Genomic DNA, 15153 nt, shown 5'->3' with positions numbered 1-15153 from the left:
TGCTGACATGATTGGTATAAGAAAAATAAAAAAATAATAGTGATTATTGACAAATAAATGCATAAAAATAAGGAAAATTAGGAAAAATTTAGGAATACACCTCATAAAAATAAGAAAAAATATAATGAGTGTTTGTGAATGTATACTAGTGGCACAACATGAGGTTTAGCCTCAGTTTTCCCTATCTTCTTGTCAAAGTTCATGATTTATCACTTTTCCTACATCAAAGCATGGCAAAATGAACCCCTACACTTATGCAACGGAAGCACTACCTAAACGTAGGGGGTAGGGTATTTGAATGATGCGATTTGGGGGTTGTTTATTACTGATTTTGCTGATGCATAGCATGATATAGGTTTCCTTGTATTTTAATTAAGAGGATAGTAGTATGAGCATTGTCTCAGTGCTATCCTTACATCATCGCAACAAGTTAGTAAAGGAGCATTAGAATGCCTGGTTGTGCACGGCATGTTTCTGATTGAAAATTATGTTTGAGCACATTAGGATCATTCAATTTTGCATGTGCATATCAACCATGGTATTGGAATATGAAGAATTGGATGCATAGCACGTGTTTTTTGTTACGATGACCTATGCTTGAGTGTGAAAGATGTCCCAAGCTATAGGCTAGTCGATCTTTTTCTTGGGGAATTATTTGGTAAAAACAAATAGTATCCCCTAGAATATGTTCAAAATGAAAGATTGGAGCTTGTATCCTGTGTATTTTATGTTGGAGCAACGCATCTCGTGGCCAATCCCCAAGGTATAGGAGAGTCGTAGTGGAGCTGTGACAGTCAGCTCGAAGAGATGCTTCCCTATGTTTGTGATACAAGGTATTATGCCTATATGTTATGGAATCTTCCTTTGAGGACAAGGGATGGTAAAGTTTGGACTATGAATTAATAAAAACTCAGAATCGACATTAGTATTTAGTGTAGAGTGAGTCTCAGATGCTCTTGGCCCACGAGGCCGTGTAGTGGGGTTTTCTATTATGTGCATGAGGTCCGGCTAGTGCCATCCATTTTAGGTCCCATCAAATGACAAGGGGACACAAGTCCTTAATCCCAATAAGGAAGGCGGATCTCTAAAATCTGTAGATGGTAAAGTCAACCCCAAGAAGGATAAGAAGAAGGAGAAAGCCAAGAAAGAGGTGCCAAAGCTAGTTCAAAGACCTAAGGAGAGAATGGTCTAATGAGAAAAGTGAGCTCTTGCTAGCTATCATGAATTTGATTTAGTGAGTTTTCTTTTTTAAGTAAAATAAAAACCTCTTGCAATTAACTAAGTTGTCTCCAAGAGTGCATAAAGAATTTAAGAAGATTCTTTGCACTAGGTATATCGTTGAGCCCTTGGAAATAGTGCGAGTAGGAGATGATTGGTTTGAACATGCTGAAAAGCATTGCCCAAGGGTAGCATCATATGTTGATGGAATATAAGTGGATCATGCTATTGTGGACATAGGATCCTCCATCAACATTATGAGCTCAAAATTGATGGAGAGGTTGGGATTAGAAATAAGAAAAGATGCCTCCACGATTCTTTGAATGGTGGATGATAGTTTAAGACAACTTGAAGGCTGCATTACTAAAGTCCATGTGAAAATTGCCAATGTGGAATGCATCCTATACTTTAGATTCATTAGGTTTTCCAGGTGACCTAGCTATCAAGTATTGCTAGGCAAGCCATGGATCTTACAAGTAGACTATCAGGTTGATATACCTGCTGGTCGGTTGATCTTTGGCAGAGGTGCCAGACATGTAGTAGTAGATGCCTATCCTGAATCTCCTCAAAGTGAGGAGAGTTCGTTTGGTCCTCTCATCAAAGTTAGACACATTAGATACTCCATGTGCTAGTAAGTCATCATCAAGTGATGAATCCAATGAGGGGTCCACTACAGAGGATATCTATCAAGTAACTTTTAACAAGGCAATAGAGGCTCAGGAGAGGAAAAGAGATGTGGATATAATTGAGATAGACCTTGGTACGTTGAATGATTCACGACCAATTAATTTAGGGTCCATGCTCAGTTTGGAAGAAAGGAAGGACTATGTGTCCTTGATTCATGAATTCTGTGACATCTTTGCTTGGAGTTATGATGAGCTAAGAGGCATTCTTCCTAGCCTAGATGTTCATCCTATCCCCCTAAAGGAAGGTAGCCACCTTGTGCATAAAAAAGTGAGGCATATGCCTTTTGAATTAAGGGATGGGCTATTTGAGGAATTAACAAAGCTGTGAAAAGTTGGCCTGATATTTTCAATTCAACACACAAAATGGTGTTTCACCAGTTGCTACTAGGAAGAAGAAGAATAATCAGATTATTGGCTTTGTGTAGATTTTAGGGATCTTAATAAGCAGATAGATGGTTAAGGATTACTATCTGTTGCCATTCATTGATTGGATTTTAAATCAATTAATGGATACGAAAATCTATTCATTTATGGATTGCTTTGTTGGATACAATCAAATGGCTATTGCAGAGGAAGACAATTTGAAAATGACATTTATCATCTTCAGTACATTTGCATATCATGTGATAGCCTTTGGGCTATGCAATGAGCCTAGTTTTTGGCAATAAAGAGTTGATAAGACTTTTGGTGATATCTCCCCAAAGGAGTTAAAAGTATTTATTGATGATCTGGGGATAGCCGCCACAAGGGAAAGGCAACTGATCAATTTAAGGAAATGTTTTGAGCATTGTAGACAGTTCTGCATTGCTCTTAATCCTAGGAAGTGCATCTTTGTGGTGCCCTATGGGTTGTTACTCGGTCATATTGGGGGTAAAGGAGCCTCCACCTAGCCGCTCGTGTATTACTAAATTGACAGTACCCACCACTGTATACTATAGATGGCTAATGCCCATCACAGTCACTTTATTATTTATTCTTTTAGTGATAGTTTGAATAAAGGAAGGCATGGTCACACACTGTGATTGTTGGAGTTCCCATTTGGTCTCTCTCTCTTTCTTGCTCTTGCTCTCTCGCCATAGCTCTTCCAAGCAAGTTTTGATCCTTCTCACCTTTCAACTAGTATTAGAGCATGGATTCATGACACTTGGTTTGTGGCATCTTTAGCTTCTTATTAATTACCTACACTCATTGGGTCTCATTCTTGGCAGCCATAACCATCGACTCTCTCGAGCTCCCATCACTCCCCGGCTTCCCGAGCACCTACCCGGCCCCTTTTAGGCACCCTCAAGTCATTGCATCAGAGGTTTTTCTTCATTTTTTTTCAGGGTTTCATTGAGTTCATAGGTCTACAGGTTTGAGAAGAGAAAGGGGGCAGCACCAATGAAGCTCTAGTGCTTCATATCTTAACATTGACCTCTTTGGCTCTTGAGGCTTGTTGTGTGCCTTCTTTGGAAACCCCTAGAGCTTCCTACCACCCTAGCTAGCACAAAAATAGTAGCAGAAACCCCAAGCAGATCAATTTGATTTGTGCTTGAAAGAGAGGTGAGAGAAAACCCTTAAGGGGCAAAAAAGGGAGTCCATATTTCTCTAAAAAGGGATTCCAAAATAATATTAGAATAAGAGATCTTCTACAATCAAGCAAATCTTGTATTTGTATTTTCAATAAAATTCACCTATTAATTTATTCTCAAACTGTAGGGATAAGGTCACTTTCTCTCAAAATCCTCATAACTAAAAAAATACAATTCTATTTATATAAAAATAGAGACAATCATTAATATACGACTCTTTAATGCTCTCATGAATTTTCAACATGAAAATATACTAGAATCATTCTCATTCTTGCTTCTTAAAAGGGAAAAAGTTAAAAAATGACGTACAGAGATATCTTTTTGACTCGAGATTTTCCTTGTAAATTTTTATCGTTTTTGGATAAGTATATGCCTATTTCTGGGAATTTCTTCATTCCCTCTCAAAGCTCTAGTTTTGTTCGAAATTTTATGTGCTCTTCTCCTTCCCTCCAGAATATGGTTTCTTATATAGACAAATTCTTCTGAAGCAACACTCAATACTATTTACAATACTCTCTACCGTGTTGGAAGCAATCTTAGGAGTGGTTTTGATAGTATTTGTTGAAATCAAATAATCTCTATCTACAACACTCTCTACCTTGCTACAAGCAATCTTCCTCTTCGGTACTGTGCTATAAGATATCTTCCTCTTCAACACTCTATACTACAAGCAATCAAGTGATAATGGAGGTATCTTTATTTTTTAAATCTCTATGATGTTATTATTCTTCATAGTTGTTTTTTAATCCTTAAGTGTCAATTTATATATATATATATATATATATATATATATATATAGATATATATATATATATAGAGATATATATATATATATATATATATATATATATATATAGATATAGATATATATATATATATATATAGAGAGAGAGAGAGGAAGAAGGGAGGGGAAGAGAGAGGACTGTGTGAGATAAACTAAGAAAATAAGTGATAGAGTGACAAAAAGTAAATTAAGGTAGTGTTGGATATGATCAATGCCCCACCCTCATTAGGTGCTACCAATGATCCATGGTGCTCAAAGTTGTAAGGCCCCCATTATGAGGAGAAGCCAAATGTGAGCCCGGACATTGGTTGAGTCCTGACTTGTATATCAGATGAGGTCTATGTGATCAGATGGCAAAAAGGTGACTGTTGTGGGTCTAATCTTTGGGTTAGACAGAGTGGTTAAGCTGGTAGCAACTCGAGGCACATTGCATTGAGTTGCGTGGTAAGGGAGTTAAAAGGGGCCCCTATTGTAAAGGGAATATTCCCTGGCCGACTAGTGCAGGCTCATATGGTAGGTCGGGACCTAACGACCTTTGCGGGCTATAAAAGCTAAACCCCTTCGCAACCATCTCTCACTCATCTTTCACCCAGTCAGAGTTGTTGTTCTAGCTAGCCTTAACCTCTTCACCTATCTTCTATCTAGATTGCCATCTAAGCTTCACACAGTGGAAGCGCACGGGTGGATAGAGCCATCTTTGTATCTGTTGTTTGGAGTTAAAGAATTTACTGATTCTCCTCTTATCTGTTGTGTACTCTCTATCTCTTTCTCAGATTCTGTTCGCTGCGCCGTGTAATATTTTACAGGTAGAAGATAAGATGATGTTATTTTTCTCCACTACCCAAGCTTCTGTATAAATGTGTTTAAATATCTTTGATAAATTCTTCTTGAGGGAGAGAGAGAGAGAGAGAGAGAATATTTTTGATAGAACAGAAGATAAGATTGGATGCTGATTAGAGGTAGATTAAAAGCTAAGATTTCAGGCAGATTAGGGGTTGATTAGGATCTATCATGACTAAAATCAAGAGAAAGAGACAAGATCCAAATGGGTAAAAAAGAACACAGATATAGTGAATCAAAGGGGTGTAATTGTGTAATTTGAGCCACTCCAGAATTAGCTGCATGCTGCTGGATTGATGCTAACCTGTAGCTCCCAAATATTTAGACGTTCTTGCTATTGATAAAAAAATTGGCATCAACTCCTTAGCTTACTATTAATTTAAAAAAAAGGCATATATTTTTCTTTACAAGATGTAGGCACATAACGTACCAAGAGAAAGAGAGATATTCACTTTCAGTTGGAGGATGAATATGCACCAATGTTCAAAAGAACTGTAGAAAGGGATGATGCAATAAGATACAAGATGCAAAAACAAAGAAATGTAGGGAAAAAAAAATGTGGACCTTTGGGTTGATGGATGCATTTATCCACTTGATCCAGTCACTCAAAGGCCACCACAATTTGAAGGGCTTTCATCATTTGTAAAGTTTGTTTGTGAAGGCAATGAAGGATTGTATGGATACACATGCAGACTTATCACACAAGGGTTTTCATCAAGCCTTGACAAATATGCAGACAAGATTATAAGGGAATATGCAATCTTTGATGGAAAATGATAGATTATTGGCTGAGAAGGATAGGGAGAACTATAGCCTACAACAAGAAATATTTATAATTGAAGATGCTATGCAAGCTACACGCGTGCAAAATATGGAGTTACAGTCTAAAGTTATGGACTTGGAGAAGGAGAATCGAAACATAAAGAGGAATCTCACAAAAACTTTGGAGATTGGGACCACTTTAAAAACCAAAGAGGCATGTCGGCACATCCGTTTAGTTAAACCGATTCACCAATTAACCAAAGGAAGTGGACAATATCATAGACTGATATATGCTCAATCTACTACAATCAGAAATATGTTCCCTCATGCAAAGAATGATACTATTGCCAAATTCCTAAGCAAGGATATGGTCAAAATTGCATTGGAAAATTGTAAATTTAGGGACATTGTAGATGGTGTCACAAGTGAACATCATAGGGATGTGAGCAACTTGTTTACTACTACAGATACTTAGGGATTATGTGACAAGGTGGGAATGAGTTCTGAGTCATATAGTATGCTCTATCAAAAATTGGATACAAGATTTAAGCAAGTCTTCAAAACTAAGCAAGTAATGCCTTTGCCAAAACCATTTCACATGAAGAAGGCTAAAAAACAACTAAATGAGAAAGTTTTAGAACTAATTGGTGAGCCAATGCATCTTGAAAATACACACATATTAAAGTATGGTTCCAAAGAAGTTGCATTTGTATTCAATGCATCCAACAATTTTGTATTGGATATATATAGGGCTCAGATTGCTATGGTCAAGCTCTACAATATGTCTATGGAAGAATGTATAGGCAAGCTTAAGTTTGTCCTCAAACTTGATGAGAGTGAGATTAGTAAGGGGAAAAAACTTGAACGTGTGAGTATAACACTTATGAATCCAGCATTGGATCCCAACATCAATGAAAACCATCCTTTATACTTCAGTGTACATGGTGCGCAGATCGGATGTTGTATGCTCGCGTAGTGAATGCCTGAAGGTCCCCAAGAACAATAGAACTCTACTTTTTGCACAAAACTCAAGGTAGAAAGCATGCACGACATGAACAAGAGACCAATTGGGTACAATCTCCCCCCATGCCTTGTGTGAGTGCTCCACAAAAGCATGTATTTTATGTATTAATCATCTTCAAGCTCAAATAATAGCCCAAATTACAAAATAGCACATTTTTGGCTTTTGAGTTTGCTTTAGCACAAAATAGAAATAAAGCTAATGGGCGGGTGCCCAAAGAGTCAGGCATACCCAATACAATGTCCAAATATAAATATCATAATCATGCGCCCATGCGCATACAAAATAATAAATAAATATCCAACGCCTCAATAAACAGGCACGACAAAATATAGGTGCCACGCCTAAGGCATGCGCCCATCAAAATATAAATGATAACTCGAATACACACTATCCTCAAATGCTTTCCTCCGCCCACTACTGTTATCTCTACACATCAACTGAAGCATTCACAATCGTTAGTAAAATAATACAATTAAACCAACAAAAGTGAATACCTAGCAATCTTCAGCTACATAAATAAATCAACTGGTTAGAAATCAATCCTAACCTTAATTTATTATGAGTGTGCACTCTAAACTCATAAATATTTATTAATTTAATATGTATTTTGCGGAATCACCCGCTATGGAGTCACCCATGTACACACTAAATTAATGAAACGCCCAAAAAGGATAGGCATCCCCATCAACTTCTCGCACAAAGAATTGTTGAGATATCGAGCTCCACTCGTGATACGCCAGGGTGACCCTTGTGTATTTATGTCACCGACTTGTCAGTTGCAGACGCGGTTGGTACACCGCCCATGAATAATAGCTACATGATAGCTATCGTTATCTACTCTAGTTCGTGGCTCAGTTAGTATGCCACCTTAGTTATTTGAGTTTGGTTTGAGACCCATATATATAGGGTTCTTCTATTTCTTTGTAATAGAGTTCTTTTGGCTTACACAACTAAGAAGAGGAAAACTGTTTTCAGCCTCCACCCTTGTGTGTCTTCCCCCATTGTGCAAGCAAGAAAGCTTCAAGCGAGACTCCTTCCTTCTCTCCCACAATCTTGACATGGTATCAGAGCCTTGTTCGTGGTAAGGAGCTCAAGAAAGCAAGCCAAGCTCGCGGTGGTCTGGTAAGAGGAGCAGTGTTGCTTTCATTTTCTGTTTTGGGAGCAGATCTTTGCACGTAGCACAGCCGGAAATTGCAGGAGTGCATTGTCTCAGGTTGAGACGCCCTTCGCGGTGAAGCAAGAGGGCAGTATATGCTGGGGGCGAGGGCGACCTTGTTTTTTTGATTTGAGGCCATTTCGGGGCCTGTTTTGCAGACGGAAGTTTTCTGCACGCACTCAGGAAAAGGCTCAGTTTTATGCTGTGCAGCCACTGTTCTACAGGTCGGTGAAAAGTTACTGTAGAAATTGCATCGTATGCTTGTGCGCAGAGACATTGGGAGTTTCAGAATCATCCTTGGTTCCTGTTCATGCAAAATCGTCACTAGGAAGTGACTGTGTGGTCAAATACCACTTTCGCCAGTTTTGCAGATTTGCCCTTGTGAGGGTGAAGCTGTGTTTTTTGCAGTGACAGAATTTCTTGCAGTATTCTGTAATGGCGTATGATTCTCTTTCACAGATTGTCACTGAAAAGCTTGACAAGAACAACTTCCAGGCATGGAAGTTTAGAATGACGAATTTCCTTATGGGAAAAGGATATTGGAAATTTGTTGCAGGAAATGAAGAAGAACCAGTTCTTCCTGATGTTCCCAATCAACAGCAAATGCAGGCATTCAAAGCATGGCATGAGAGAGCTAGGAAAGTTATGTACTGGCTGTCTATCAGCATTTTAGACTCTATGATTGTGCATATTCAGGATGCAAGTACGCCAAAGGAGGCATGGGATACTCTGTCAAAAATGTATAGCACAAATACACAAGCCAGGAAAATGCAGCTCAAGCAAGAGTTGCATAATGTGCAAAGAGAAAATATGAGCATCAATGACTACCACATGAAGGTGAAGAAGATTGCAGATGCACTTGCTTCCATTGGGTCGCCAGTGGAAGATGATGATTTAGTTTCCGTGACCTTGAATGATCTAGGAAAGGATTATGCACAGTTTCGAACATCCATTTCCGTTCGTGAAAGATTTCCTGACTTTGAGGAGTTGATTGCTCTTCTAATTTCTGAGGAGCAGAGAAATGGTGGTGCATCTCCTTCAGGAGGAACTTCAAAAGAAGCTGTCTTCTACTCAAATGCTGGAAGAGGTAGAGGCAGAGGTAGAGGAGGCCGATTTGGAGGCCGTGGTAGAAATCAGAATATGCAGCAAACTCAAGAAAATCAGTCCTATGGAGGAGGACGTGGTAACTTTAGAGGCAGGGGGAGCCAAAGAGGTCGTGGTGAATGGCAAAGAGGCCAAAATGCAAACAGTAATGTTGAATGCTACTACTGTGGTAAAATGGGTTATATGGCTAAAGACTGCTATAAAAAGCAGAATGACATCATGAATGGAAAACTGCAACAAGGGAATTATGCATCTTCTAGTAGACAGGGTGATGACAAAAATGAGCATTTGTTTATGGTGCAGCACATGAACAATTCTGTGACAAGTGCAGAAGAAAGCAATGATGTATGGTATGTTGACTCAGGTGCATCAAACCACATGACAGGTCATGCAGAATGGATGGAGGATGCAAGGAAAATGAAAAAACCAGGATTTGTGGAGACTGGTGATGATACTGCACATCCTATTGTGCAGATTGGAAAAATTCCTTTGTCTATGCAGGATGGGAAAAAGAAATACCTGTCCGATGTATTTCATGTCCCGAATATCACCAAGAATCTGGTTTCTGTTGGTCAAATGGTTGAACAGGGCTTGCATGTCAGATTTAATCCTCATGGATGCTTTGTTGAGGATATGAAAAATAAAGGTCGCTTGATAGCAAAAGGAAAGAAGAAGGCAGAATGTTTACGTTGGATGCAGACATGTCTGAACTGAATGCAGCAATGTTTGCACATGGGACCGGTGTAGTTGCAGATATTGATATCTAGCATAAACGCATTGGTCATGTTAATGTACAGCGACTTAAATCAATGCAGGCCCAAAATATTGTTGCAGGATTGCCAAAATTCAAGGTTGCAGAAATGCATAAGGTATGTGAAGCCTGTCAGTTTGGAAAACAGGCAAGGAAACCATTTCCTAGACATGTTCAAGAGAGTGAGAAGCCATTGGAATTAATCCACTCTGATGTGTGGACTACTAAAGCTGCATCTCTTGGAGGTTGTCATTATTTTGTCACTTTTATTGATGACTATAGCAGAAAAGTTTGGGTGTATTTTATGAAAAAGAAAAGTGAAGTTTTTGGGCATTTCAAAACCCTTAAAGCTATGGTTGAAAAAGAAATATGTTTGCAAATAAAATGCCTAAGGTCAGATGGAGGGGGAGAGTACCTCTCAAATGAGTTTGCAAGGTTCCTACAGGAGCATGGCATAAAGCCGCAATATTCATGCAGTTATACCCCACAACAAAATGGAATTGCAGAAAGGAAAAACAGGCATATTGGAGAGGTATCTCGTGCCATGCTCAATGAAAAAGACCTGCCAGATTTTTATTGGGCTGAAGCAGTTGCTACGGCAGTCTACATAATGAACAAGACTCCCACTGCAGCAATACATGGAATGACTCCAGAGGAGAGGTATACTGGTAGGAAACCAGATATTTCTCATTTGAAAATTTTTGGTTGCATTGCCTATGTACATGTGCCAGATGAGCTGAGATCCAAGTTGGATCCAAAAGCTGAGAAGTGCATCTCTATTGGTTACTCTCTGCAGCAAAAAGGGTATAGATGCTATAACCCTTCTACTCGTAAGTTTACAGTGAGCAGAGATGTTGTTTTTGATGAGATGAGTAGCTGGTATAAACCAGTAAATGTGATTGATGATGTAGATGCACAAAATGGTAATGCTGCACAAATTTCACAGCAGCAGTCACAAAATATTAGTGGACCTGGAGCGTCCTCTAGCAGTGGTTCACATTCTTCGCCGTGGACAGGCAGATTGAGATCAGGAGAATCTTCTCAAAGCAATGCAGATAGTGGTATGCAGGTATCACGAAAAGGAAAAGAGAAGGTTGATCAGCCCATGTTTGATGTGAATGCATGTCACTCTTATGTGGATGGTGAATCCAGTGGCTCAGAACAGAGCATTGATGATGAGTTGGGTATTCCTTCTATTGTTACACCTGGAGTAAGGAAGACCAGGGATGTTTTGAGAGCACGTGGGAGTGAACCTACTTTGCGCAGGTCTACGAGAGCTAGGTATCCTGTGGATAGGTTGAAATATGATGGATTTACAGCCATTCACTATGCATATATGGTTAAAGTGATATAGGAACCAGAACCCACTTCTTTTGAGGAAGCCATGGGAAAAGAAAAATGGGAGAAAGCCATGGATGAAGAAATGGATGCCTTGGAAGCAAATGCTACATGGGAATTGGTACCTTTGCCTAAAGGTAAAAATGCAATTGGCTGTAAGTGGGTTTATAAGGTGAAGCACAATGCAGATGGTTCTGTGAATAGATACAAGGCAAGATTAGTAGTCAAGGGGTATGCACAAACATATGGCATTGACTATGAAGAAACATTCAGTCCGGTTGCAAGGATGGCAACTGTAAGAGCAGTCATTGCTATGGCTGCATCAAAGGGATGGTCTTTACATCAAATGGATGTAAAGAATGCCTTCTTGCATGGTGATTTGCAAGAAGAGGTCTATATGGAGCAGCCACTAGGTTATGTGCATGTTGTTCATCCTGAGTTTGTTTGCAAGTTGAAGAAAGCCTTGTATGGCTTGAAGCAAGCACCTAGAGCATGGTCTGACAAGATAGGACAGTATCTTGTCACTATTGGCTTTTAGATTTCCAAGGCAGATTTCTCACTTTATGTGAGAAAAACAGAGAAAGGTATTATGCTACTTGTCATTTATGTTGATGATTTGATTATGACAGGTGACAGTGATGAAGATATCCTTCATGTGAAGATGCTATTGAAGCAGAAGTTTGAGATGAAGGATTTGGGAGAGCTGCGTTATTTCTTGGGCATTGAGGTGATTAGATCACCAAGTGGGATACAGCTCTTGCAGAGGCAGTATGGATTGGACATGCTGTCCAAATATGGAATGACAGGCTGTAAGCCTATTTCAGTTCCTTTGGAGCAGAATGTGAAGCTGAGCACAGATGCAGGTAAGCTTCTAAAAGACCCTACTATGTACAGACGCATAGTAGGAAGTTTGATTTATATGACTATTACCAGGCCAGATTTGAGCTATGCTGTTGGATTGGTAAGTCAGTTTATGCAGGCTCCAAGGAAACCACATTTGGATGCGGCTAGATGCATACTCAGGTATGTGAAGTCCACATTGCAGTATGGATTATTTTATGAGACTGGGGTTCAGATACAGTTGCATGGATACACTGATGCTGATTGGGCTGGTAGTATTTCTGATAGACGATCTACCAGTGGATATGTGTTCTCTTTTGGGAGTACTGCAGTCACTTGGAGCAGCAAGAAACAGCCTACAGTTGCCTTATCCAGCACAGAGGCTGAGTACAGGGGCGCAGCAATGGCTGCATGTGAGGTAGCTTGGTTGCATAAGCTACTTTATGATATGCATCAGTCTACAGATGGGCCAGTTGTCATTTATTGTGACAACATGAGTAGTATACACTTGGCAAATAACCCAGTCTATCATGCTAGAACAAAGCACATTGAGGTGCATTATCACTATGTGCGAGAGAGGGTTTTACTAGGTCTTATTGATCTAGTTTATGTCAGCACAGAGGATCAGGTAGTTGACATATTCACGAAGGCATTGGGCGCAGAGAAGCTGCGCAAGTTCAGAGACCTGCTTGGTGTGCAGGAATTGGGATTGAGCTCAAGGGGGAGTGTTGAGATATCGAGCTCCACTCGTGATACGCCAGGGTGACCGTTGTGTATTTATGTCACCGACTTGTCAGTTGCAGACGCGGTTGGTACACCGCCCATGAATAATAGCTACATGATAGCTATCGTTATCTACTCTAGTTCGTGGCTCAGTTAGTATGCCACCTTAGTTATTTGAGTTTGGTTTGAGACCCATATATATAGGGTTCTTCTATTTCTTTGTAATAGAGTTCTTTTGGCTTACACAACTAAGAAGAGGAAAACTGTTTTCAGTCTCCACCCTTGTGTGTCTTCCCCCATTGTGCAAGCAAGAAAGCTTCAAGCGAGACTCCTTCCTTCTCTCCCACAATCTTGACAAGAATCCACTTTGTGTATGAGCCCCGGTCAACAAAGTTTACGGAATCCACCGTAAAACCTCACGGAATCCACCGTGGCACGGAATCCACTGTGAAATATGCCTCCTGGCATCATACCCCCGAGGTGGGATAGCAATTGTCCTCAATTGCTATTAGCTTAATGTGGAGCTAACAGAGTGGGAAAAGCATTTAAGTCTCTAGCGTGCATCCATTGGGCTTCCTCTACAGGATGGTTTTTAAACTTGACTAAATATCTAGAATATCTTCGGCCAATTCTAGTAGTCATAAAGTCAATATCTAGAATAGCTTCAGGTTCAAGTATTTCAGTCTCTTCATCTAACAAAGGTGGGTTTTCATAAACAGGGTGTACAAGTAATTGGCCTCTAAAGGGTCGTAATAAACTAATGTGAAATGTGTTGTGAATTTTCCAGTGAGGTGGTAATTCTAACTTAAATGCATTGTCATTGATTTTGTGAATGATTTTAAATGGTCCATAGAATCTAGGTGCTAATTTCACAACTGGATGTTTATCTACACTTTGTAATCTACGTTTTTCTATTCTTAACCAAACATAGTCATCAACTTTGAAATTCAGTGCTTGTCTTTTCTTATTGGCTTGTTTGGTATATGATTGCTGGGCTTTGGCAATCATGTCTTTAACCTCATCAAAAATAGTAGCATGCATATTAGCAATATCATCAGCACTCTGAATTCTATTTGATAAAGATGCAACAGGTATAGACAATCTATCACCATAAATCACTTCAAACGGCTCTTTCTTTGTAGATGTGTGTGGTGTATTGTTATATGCAAACTGTAGTAAATGCAAATGTATGTCCCATGTCTGTGGTTTAGAAATAGTGTAAGCACGTAAAAGATCTAAAATAGTACTGTTAGTGGCTTTTGTTTGTCCATTAGTTTCAGGATGAAATGTAGATGAAAAATCAATCTTTGTTCCTAGGTTAGCAAACAAAGTAGTCCAAAAGTTGTTACAAAATCTAGAATCACGATCAGAAATAATAACTTTTGGTAATCCATGATTAGTGAAAACAGTTTTCAAAAATAATTGTGCTGCCTGAGATGCTGTTAAAGTTTTCTTACATGGAGTGAAATATACTTGTTTACTAAACATGTCTACTACAATCCAAATCATGTCATGGTTAGCTTTAGTATTAGGTAAACCAGTAATAAAATCCATAGAAATCTATTCCCATGGTCTGAATGGAATAGATAAAGGCATAAGTAATCCATACTGTTTACAATGATGTCTCTTAACTCTCTGACAAATCAAACATTCAGAAACAAAGTTAGATACATCAGTGTCCATATGTGGCCAATAAAAATCTTCAGTCAATATACGTAAAGTACATATGATACCTCTATGACCTTGATATGGAGGACAATGAATCTCATTCATAACAAAAAATCTAAATGGAACTGTAACACATAATCTCTTTTCATAAAACATGAATCCATCATTATAAGACAGTGAATCAATAGGAATCTAGTTATTTCCAACTAATTTATTCTAATCAGCATGAAAAGTAGTGTCCTGATGATAAGTATCTTTCATAGAATTTAGAAAATCAAATGATATGACAGAGATATGATGAATGGTTGGTCTTCTACTTAATGCATCGGCCACTACATTTTCTTCACCTGGTTGATATTGAATAACGGATGAAAACTCTGAATAAAGGCTGTCCATTTGATATGTCGGTCAGATATTTGAGGTTGACTGAGTAAATGTCTAATACTTTGCTGATCAATCTCAATCATAAACTCAGAACCCATTAAGTAATGTTTCCATTTTCTTAAAGCTTGTACCATAACTAATAATTCTTTATCATATGTGGAATATTTAAGTTCAGAGGGTTTCAGTTTACAACTAGAATAGGCTATGGGATGATTATCTTGCATAAGTACGGCTCCTATTCCAGATCCACTAGCATCAGTAACTACTAAAAAAGAATGGTCTATTAAAATCAGGTAGTTGTAAT

The sequence above is a fragment of the Lygodium microphyllum genome, chromosome 6 (genome assembly GCF_053477565.2).
Source record: "Lygodium microphyllum isolate KBCC chromosome 6, Lygodium_microphyllum_v1.1.10, whole genome shotgun sequence".
Lineage (NCBI taxonomy): Eukaryota > Viridiplantae > Streptophyta > Polypodiopsida > Schizaeales > Lygodiaceae > Lygodium > Lygodium microphyllum.
The sequence above is the reverse complement of the archived record's forward strand: the minus strand, read 5'-3'. Positions refer to the sequence as shown.